Source organism: Passer montanus, unplaced genomic scaffold (genome assembly GCF_014805655.1).
Source record: "Passer montanus isolate IOZ18808 unplaced genomic scaffold, ASM1480565v1 scaffold67, whole genome shotgun sequence".
Lineage (NCBI taxonomy): Eukaryota > Metazoa > Chordata > Aves > Passeriformes > Passeridae > Passer > Passer montanus.
The window spans coordinates 3,230,386-3,240,502 of record NW_024371815.1 but is presented as its reverse complement, the minus strand read 5'-3'; positions in this window follow the sequence as shown (position 1 = coordinate 3,240,502).

Here is a 10,117-nt window from a genome sequence, read left to right as displayed (position 1 = left end):
TGTCACTGAGAACTTAATGTAAATTGCTACTGTTAAGGTTAGATTAGAAAGAAAATTTAAAAAATAAGTCATTTAATCAGCTCCTCAGCTGGTGTGAATCAGTTCAGTTCTTTGGGAGGTTTTGAGTGTGAAATGATTTATATCACCTGAAGATCATGCCCTTTGATCTTTAAATATCTAATAATTTTTATGGATCTCCTGAAGCCTTCTTTTTTAAATCATAGTGCACAGAACCAGACCTTCTGCTTCACCTGTGGCTTCACCTCCTGCTTCCTATGCCTCATTTTCTTGTTCATAAATCCCAGAATTAGATTTATCCCTCTTTTACAGATCCTTATTTAGTTTGTGATCTATTATAAGATCATCACCCAGTCAGTAACTCAACATGTTGTATTTTTAATACTCCCTGCCTGCCTACAAACACACATCTACCCCCGTGTATTGAGCACCTGAATTTAACTAAATTTCATCTCACTGATTTCAAATTACTTATGCAACTAATCAAGACAATTTTAAATTGTAATTGTGTCTCTCCCTTTCATTTTTCCCCCAGGAACTGCCTCCTGCCAGCCAGAGACTGTCTTTTTTAGCTTCAAACTCGTTCTGCATCAAAATAATTCCATTCAAGCAATGTAACAATTAGCAACACTGGCATACTGCTGCTGGCTATAGAGCCACCTTAGGACCTGCTGCACCAAAGCTCAAACACAAAGATAGACTTTCCTCTTTCATAATATACCTATCACTGCATTGTGAATAATAAAGCTACTACATAAGGTTGAATTGGATTATCTCAAATGTCTTTTATAATTAAATTAAAAATGAGCCCAGCTGAAACCAGCACAGCACATCATGTTTACACAACTTTATTATTCTTCATATATTTACCTGTCTTATTATAAATATCACAGAATAAGCTGAGCTGGAAGGGATCCACAGAGATCATCAAGTTGTACTCCTGGCCCTGCACAGCTCCATCCCCAAGAATCACACCATGTGCCCAGGAATATTGCCCAAACTCTTCCTGAACTCTGTCAGGCACGGCACTGTGACCACTTCTCTGGGGAGCCTGTTCCACTCCCCAGTCACCCTCTGAGCAAAAAAACCTATCCCTAATATTCTACCTGAGCCTTCCCTGGCACAACTTCAGGCCCTTCCCTGGGGTCCTGTCAGTGTCACCACAGAGCAGAGTTCAGTGTCTGCCCTCCCTCTTCCCCTCACGTTGAAGCTGTAACTGCAGTGAGGGCTCCCCTCAGTCTCCTCCAGGCTGAACAGACCAAGTGACCTCAGCCACTCCTCACACAGCTTCCCTCAAGGCCCTTCACCAGCGTTGTGCCCTCCTTTGGACATTCTGTAATAGTTTAGTGTCTTTCTTGTATTGTGGTGCCCAAAACGGCCCCCAGGACTCAAGGTGAACATGTCATGCTATGTGTCAGTGCTTGCTCATAAGCCCGGGTTGATGAGAAGGATGCTTCCATATGGAGGAAGGTTGTATTGCAGCTACACTCCTCTTTTCTGAAAGAAACAGTTTTACGCCTTCCATTTGCTTTTGACAGTTAATGAGTCAAAGGAGAATTGCTCAAAGCTGCCTGACTTATGCTAAAAAAAACCTTAAAAAGAACTGAGCATACACAGATCTCATCTCTGCCTAAACACCTTCTACTTGTTCAGAGAAAATGCAGAAATGGTTGACACACTCAGTAACAAAAGGTACAGTCTATTTTCAGTGTAAGACAGCCAACAACCAGAACTAATCTTGTGGACATACACTGTGCAATGCAGGCAGCAATTATTTCTTTCAGAAGTATCCAAGGAACACAAGTGCTATCCTGCTTTTCATCGTCTAAAAACCATTGGTTGTGCTCACCTACTGGGATTTATCTTACCTCCCTTTCTCTTCAACACCCACTTGGAGAAGGAAACACAACCCATAGGTTTTTTTGTCAAGAACATACAGCTGATTCACCATTTGACTCTCCACAGATGTAAACATTGCTTTCTGTAACATGTCACAGTGCTTGGCAGAATTTAGTTACTGTGCAAAGAGGAGCAGAACTTATCCTGGCCCTACAGAAGGTCTGACAATAATCCAGGAGTGAAGTACTTCAAAGAAGCAGCTGGAGCATAACCTGTTTCTTTCATCAGAAACATCAGTGCCCTATTCATAAGAATCGACCACTGATTAAGCTTTGAGAAGTCAAAGGAGAAAACACACATAAAAAGCCATTTCCCATCAGGGCACACATTTAGGAGCAGTATTTGCAGCCAAAGCTGATTGCCTGTTGACAAAATTACAAAACACATCTGGATTTTCCAAAATTAAGCCCACAATCTACTAAGTACAGAGATGCAGTGCTGTGATGGATGAGTAATGGCAGCAAAGGTGTTCAAAGGAACCTGAAACTGATCAAGGCTTGGTCCTGTATCTCAAAAACTTAACAGAGAATAACTCATGGCCTTTGCAGGGCCTTAATAAAGGGTCCTTTTTTGGAGTAGAGAGGTGATTTTCCCTTTTTCCATAACACCAGAATCTGGTTGTAAATAAAGGAGGCACAGGGGTGGTGGGCATTCCTGTGCAGCTGCAGAGGTACCTCTGCTCTGTGATCAAAGTGTCCAAGTCCAGCAGTGATGCACTGGTGTGGCTCCATGGACCTGCCTCCAGCTTGACAGTGGTGTGTGATAGATCAGCATTGGAACTTTCTTTCATGAACATCAAGTGCCATTTATATGGCCCAGTGTACTTCTTCTTATTATTAAAGTTAGAATCTCTCTACCTAAAAGTCACTCTCACTAAATTGCTGTCCAGGGAAGTTCCTTCTCCATTTGCCCAGGAGAGGGGTTGCTACTGCTTGGTTGGCCCTACTTACAGTAGCCAACACAAACACTACTCATTTCCTTTCACTTTCCTCATCAAGCTAATGCTGCTGAGTGTTTTTATGGACATTTCCAAAGTTTAGCAGCATTGCAGTATGACACAGGATCATCAAAGAGATAAAAAACCCATGGCAGTACAAACGGAAGGACCCCCCTTAATCGAAAGAATAAATATTTTCTGAGGAAAGCATCAATGTTTAAACAGAGAAAGTGCTTCAGTGACTGAGACACCACGCAAATCAGCTTTGCAATCTGACACCCTGTGTCAGATGCAAATTGATGCTAAATATCTGGTGGCAAAGAGCAAGAAACATGACAAGCTCTTTTATTTGGGAACTTGAGCTACAAGTAATTACCTGACTGAGACGCATTTTAAGAGTGTAACTGGCTGTGCTCAGCTGGCATCTTGCTGATCATCCTTTCTTGTTGAATGCCCATAAGGTACATTTATTATTATTATTTTTACTGAGACACTTTAAGTTGGTTATTCATTTAGTTTTATAGTATTCTTTTGATGGCACAAGGTTTAAAAACATCTTTAAAACATCTTTTCCTAACATAAATTATAATTTTACCTCCAAAAGCTGGCACAGCAAGGAAACAAACAAAAAAAAATTTAAAAAAGAGTTCACAAAGGTGCTTAATTGCACCACAAAGATACTTCTCTACATGGGGACCCCCACAGACACTAATTCGTACCAGTGCAAAGCATTTTCATGGTTTGTTTTGGCCACTAGAGTCACAGAGATTTCAAGAAGTCTTTAAAAATAAAGATTTTGACAGCTCTCCGTTTATCAGGAGGCATTCAGGAATTACAAGCTCACCAGAAGAGGAAAGCTGGCAAAAAGTACCATTATTTCCTGTCTATCTACTGCAACACCTGGAACACCACAGGCATTTTTAAAAAGTAAGGCAATGTTTCAGAGGGAGGAAAAAAAAAAGATGCAACATTAAACACCCACCTTCTTAATAATAATTTGCATTTCAGCTTGTCGAAAAATGACTTGACTAGTCTCCTTCATGTGATTAGGCTAATTATCAAAATAATGCCACTTGTGGAGTACTTGAGTTACTTCACCCGGTAATATACTTCAGATACTCATGTTTATTCAGAAGGAAGATCCTAGAGAGAAGTAAAGGCAGGTTATCTGTTAAAGGGAGAAATACAGGAAGAATTCGAAAGAAAGATTCAACAGCCAGTTTCCACACCATGGAAAGGAACGCAGCGCAGCCAGCCAGCCCAGTTTCGGCAGCGGCAGGAGCAGCCCCGGGGCCGCGGAACTCGGGATGCGCAGCTCCTGCTGCTCCGGCTCGGCTGCCTCGTCCCTTTCCCCACCTGCCGGTCACGCTGGAGAGCAGCACAGCACCAGCGTACTCTGTAATAGGAAAATATCCAGCCCAAGTGATCCTGTCCTCACACCCAGCTACTTCCTAATAAAATTGTTCTGCTATTTAATTTTTTTTTTTTACTGTTAAAATTGAGATTAGAATCCCTGAAGAGACATCAGAGTAAAATAAAAATAAAATTTTTTTTTAAAAGTGCAAAATTCTGATCATTGAAGCTTTTCAGACAAGAGGAAGCTCCTTCCACTTGAAAGCATTCCCCATCTGCTTCAATTCCAGACACGAGAAGGAATATGGCTGCTGGGCTAAACTCTGTAATTATATTCACAGCACTGTCAGATCACAGCTAACACGTGATGTGTTCACTATGGGATGTAAAGTCACTGAAATAATCTGCCAAAACAAACATTAAATAAAAAGGAAACAAAACAAAAAAGCTGAAAAAATAAGCAAAAAGAAACCAAAAAACACACCTAAAATTACTATGTCTATACTGTTCCACAGAAAAACAGAGATAAGGATAACAATGACTGTACCAGATGGATTTTCTCACAATGCACCAAAGGCCAGCGAAGATACACCATGCTGGTGGAAAGTAAAAGCATTGCTCCTAGGAAGCCTACACAGTCAAAGGAAAGAAAAAACATGATGTACTGACAAAAGACAGACATCTTGAAAAATCTCTGCTCTCTCAATATTTTGTACCTGAGAAAAGGGCAAGCAATTTTCCCTTCCTCTCCCAGCTCCATTTTTTTTCCACTGGATTAAAAACTTCTAACACAAAACAAAAAGCAAACCAAAAAGGCTCTAATTTCACAACAGTTGTATCTCTGTGTATACCCCACTCATAATATAAATTAACAGTGAGAGCACTTCCCTTTTTGCTTGTTCAGGGCAGGCTTTCCAGGAGAAGATTCTTTGGATTTTGTGTGCAGTGTCTGGCCAGCTGTCAGACAACGAGACTGACTGGCAGCTTGAAGGAGGGTGTTTGCTGTGTGACAGGCACATCCAGCTTCAGCAGCCAAGTGCTGCTCCCTGGGCATCCCTCCACAGCTCCCCACACCTCAGCAAGGCTGGATGCACAGCTCTGAGCCAAGCCAGAGAAATCAAGGCAGGTGGATCCACTGATCTTAGAACAAAAATTTGCTGTGATGCTCCTGCCACAAAGGAAACCGAAGCTACACTCACTTATTTAGAGCTGCTAAAAACTGTTACAATAAAATTGCAGAGGGAAGAGAGGAGCTGTGCTGCAATTGCTAAGCAGTTTTCATCTAGCAGTATTGTAAGAGCACCCAGTTAGAACTGGCCTGCAGCAGCGTTTATGAGATGGTAAATGAGCACTAACACACACACTCAGGCTGGAACAGTGTTCACTGAAACCTGCTAACAGCACACAAAGCCCACCAGGAAACCACTGCCATGTGAGCACAGAGCTGCTGCACCAGCCTCCCAAAGAGAAATGTGCCAATGCACATTAATAAATACACTTTAGTGATATAAACAGAAGTAATGAGCAATAACAAAACATATTGTCTGACATCAGTTGTTGCCAAATGTTTAGACGTTTTAGTGGATACCTGCCTCATTATTTGTTTTAGCTGTGACTTGCTAGGATTGTTACAGATTTTGTATTTCCTCTCTGTTGATTCTCAAATATCTACCATTACTATGTCCTAAGGAAGGCTATTGATTGCTCACTCTTGCGTATTTTATACAATTAAAGCAAGATTCCAGCTCATAAAAATATGGTAAGAACTCCAAAGAGTTAAGGGAGATGTATCTTACCAGGCTTGAGAGCTGAGCCTGTGCAAACCTCATGAAATTCAACAACTACAGTCTATTCAAACTAGCATTTAAAACTTAAAATCTGAAAAAAGCACCCCAAAGCCCCTAAGAAGCAGCCTAATTTTATTAACAAAGCATAGCTAGAAACCTGTATTTACTGTCAGCAAGCTGTAAGACTTCCTCCAGAAATTGCTCTAAATCTGTGCTAATAACTGAAGTACTGACAGTAATATTGTAAACAGACAACCCAAATAATACACACACAGAAAATTTTCTAGTTTGAGGTGTATTAAAAAATCAACTATTCTGATGCTATACATATACATCTCATAAGTAACAATATAGTCTTGGAATTTGCTGTCAGTTTAGGAATGAGCAAATAAATACAATCCTTTACTGATGTTCAAGGGCAAAGACAAGCACATATTTCTTTGTTATTTAATTTAGAATATTTCTTCAGCCTTAATGAAACTGTAGCTAATCTACAGATGGAAAGACAAAATCTCTAAATCCCAGAATTTTTGATTGCAATTTGACATTTAACTTCTCTTTATACTCTCACTCATATGAGATATCCACACAGCAAGTATTTAACCTCTATAAAATAGGCTTCAAATAAAGCTGAATTAACTAATGGGCAGCGATGGTAAAAAACTAAGGAGTATAATGACAGCATCACATGAACAATTGAAATTTTATGCTTCAAGTCCTTGTGGAGCAAGAGTTTTTTATAGAATTGAGCCGATTCTTACTCCACATAGTATTTCATCCATTGCCAAAGCTGGATTAATGCCATTTTAAGGCTGTGGATTACACAGGAAGCAACAAGATAGAGAATTTACATAAACCAGAGCCACTTTATGCTTTCAGCAGTTACTTTCACATACAAATGTGGAATTATATAAGGTTGGCATTTGGATGCAAAAATGTTCTCTTACCATTTCTGCAAACAACAGGCAAGTTTCTGTAATTCCAGGAGATTTTCTGGCTGGCTCTCCACCTGCAGGGATGCCACACGTGGAGGGGAACAGCCCTCACACATCTGTGACAGAGCTAAATGCCCATCAGTTCACAAACAAAGCCTATACAGAGGAGGCAGTCTGCAACAGCAGCTATTTTAGTTATCACAGCACTGCACAAATAAAAAAAGTCGTTTTAAAACTAATTCACTAGTCTTATCACACGTATAATTGCAACTTCAATGAGTCAAGCACATATTTCATTCCTCTTTTAGTGTAAAGGGAAAAAAACCCTCTCAAACCCAACCTTTTTTCCAGCTTAACATTGACTTCCTCCAAGCCTACCTAAAAGGCTCCATATGCAAGCTCAGGAAATCACCCTTTTCAAGTAAACACACCCTACCTGAAGGTGAATTATCAGGGTAAGCACCTATGACTGGAAAATAACTCAAAGTCTGTTTTTTCTCTTTGCACCATTTGGAAACAATCTTCATCTGGAGACAGCATAAACTTAATTTTACAGGGGTCTTTTCAAGAAACACACCAGTATTTTTACCACAAAAAATAAGCATCTTAAGATTCTTCTTACTCTGCACATAGCCAAACAAAGGCTAACTCAGGCAACCTCATCCTTTGATTACATTCAAGTTCACACAATTTCCTCTTTTTTCTCAACTCTTTCCCTCTCAATAGGCAAAAAGCTTTTCTGATTCTTACAACAGTAACTACTTTCTCAGCTGTGTTCCCTTTCTGTGCTGTCCTGTTTCATGGCAGTTGCAGTTTTCCTGAGTTATTCTATTCTTTCCCTTAGTCAAATACCCTTCACTGAACAGCATCTAATGTGTCTTTTAGTAGGTAATTCAGCTCAGGGTACTTTTTTATTTTCTGAAATGCACAAATTCTCTACTGTCTGTAACACAGCACTGACAGGAGCTGAACTCAGGATACCCAACACAAAACTGCACATCAGAGCTCTGGGAAGGGCTCAGAGCCCACAACAGCTCCTGGCAGTGGTAGGAGAGGTACCTGTACTACCCAGCATATTGGATAACATGGTACACGATCCATGAGCAAGATGCTGCTGCATTTATCAGGGTCATTGTGATCTAGCAAGTGCTGCTTCTTTCAAGATCAGAAGAAAACACAAAGGAAGAAAGGGGAATATGCAAGACTTCAGTCAGCTCTTTGGTCCTATCCTGTCAATAGATTTGGAGTCTGTTTCATCATCACACAATGGACTGCACCCTGCTGCTTGAAGTTAGAGTGCACAGAACCATTTTGAAAAGTGTTTCTAGTGTAATTTTTCATTTTTCCTCTACTTTGTATTCAATTGTTTCCTTCCTTTCTTTTCCAGATTCCCTGAGCTCTTACAGAGTCCTCACATGGCTTATTCACTCTTACCCCTAGATCTCACCTGTACTCACTTTCTGCATCATTGCTCCCACCTCCACATTTCTTCTTTAGTAACTTTCTTCTGTAATCTCATCTTGCCCTTTCTTCAGTAGTTTTTTTGCAATCAAAGTCTTGTCTCAGCAGATCAGAGCAGTTTCCACACTATCAATGTACAAACTGGGCCAGAACACAAGCCCTTGTCACAACTTGTACAGCACATATTGAACTTTACAAGCACTTTACAGGTATGAACTATGACACCAGTTCAATGTCTATCACTGAGTAGTAATTAGGTTCACTGGTAAGTTGACAGAATCATAGAATTGGGAAACATCTCTAAGGTCATTGACTCCAACCATTTACCCAGCACTCTCAATTTCACCACCCTGTCCCTAAATACCACACCCACATCTTCTAAACACCTCCAGGCATGGTAGAGTGATTCCACTCTTTCCCTGGGCAGCCTGTTGCAATGCTTGACACGTCCTTTGGTGAAGATGTTTTCCCTAATATCCAATCTAAACCTCCCCTGGTGCAAATTTAAGTAATTTTCTTTCAACCTGTCACTTGTTACCTAGGAGAATGATCCCCACCAGGCTACAACCTCCTTTCAGGTTGTAGAGAGTAGTAAGAGCCCTCAGAGCTTCTTTTTCACAGTCCTTTTCCTGAGTTGCTCCTCACAGGACATGTTCTCTACACCTTCATTATTCTTCTTAGGATGTGCATTTAAAAGTTAAACCTTTTCAAGAAAATAAAAGTCTACCAAAGGTGCTAGAAGTTGCTCAAGGTGCTAAACATTCCTTTGTTATCTGACACAGAAACCCCATCATCCTAATATTATTAAACAGATTTTCTACTTTTACTTCATACTTTGAAAATAAGAAAACACCAGGTTGGACGAGGCTTTAAGGTTCAGGTTGTAGAGAGTAGTAAGAGCCCTCAGAGCTTCTTTTTCACAGTCCTTTTCCTGAGTTGCTCCTCACAGGACATGTTCTCTACACCTTCATTATTCTTCTTAGGATGTGCATTTAAAAGTTAAACCTTTTCAAGAATACAAAAGTCTACCAAAGGTGCTAGAAGTTGCTCAAGGTGCTAAACATTCCTTTGTTATCTAACACAGAAACCCCATCATCCTAATATTATTAAACAGATTTTCTACTTTTACTTCATACTTTGAAAATAAGAAAAGACCAGGTTGGACAAGGCTTTGAGGAATCTGATCTAGTGAAAGATGTCCCTGTCCATGGCAGGGGAGTTGGAACTGGATGATCTTTAAGGTTTCTTCCAACACAACTCCTTCTAAGAATCTATGACAATATGGCCTACAAACCCCTAAAACCTACGCCTCTACCTGAAGGTTTCCACAGTAATTTCCCAGAAAGCTATTGTTGCAAACCAATTACTTTGATTCAAAATAAAATGCAAGGCAAGGACTATGAAGGGCATTATATAGTAATAGTAACATGGAAAGGAAGCGATCAAGCCAGGAAAGAGTGAAATCTCTGTATTCTGACTCCAAGACTCCCAAGAACCACTGTGAGCCATAAATTTACAAGCTGAGGAACACATTCAGTGCAGGTAGCAAGTGCAGGAGCTGTAGTGAGAGCTGCAGGTTGAGCTCTGAATGGCAGGAGCCCCAGCTAAGAGGCTGAGAAATGCCACCCTTCCCATAGGAAAGGGCCTGGGGACCTGGGGCAGCACTGGACACACAGAGATGAGGCAGGAGCTGAGGAGCCCCAGACTTTGTGTGTGTCCTGTGGCAG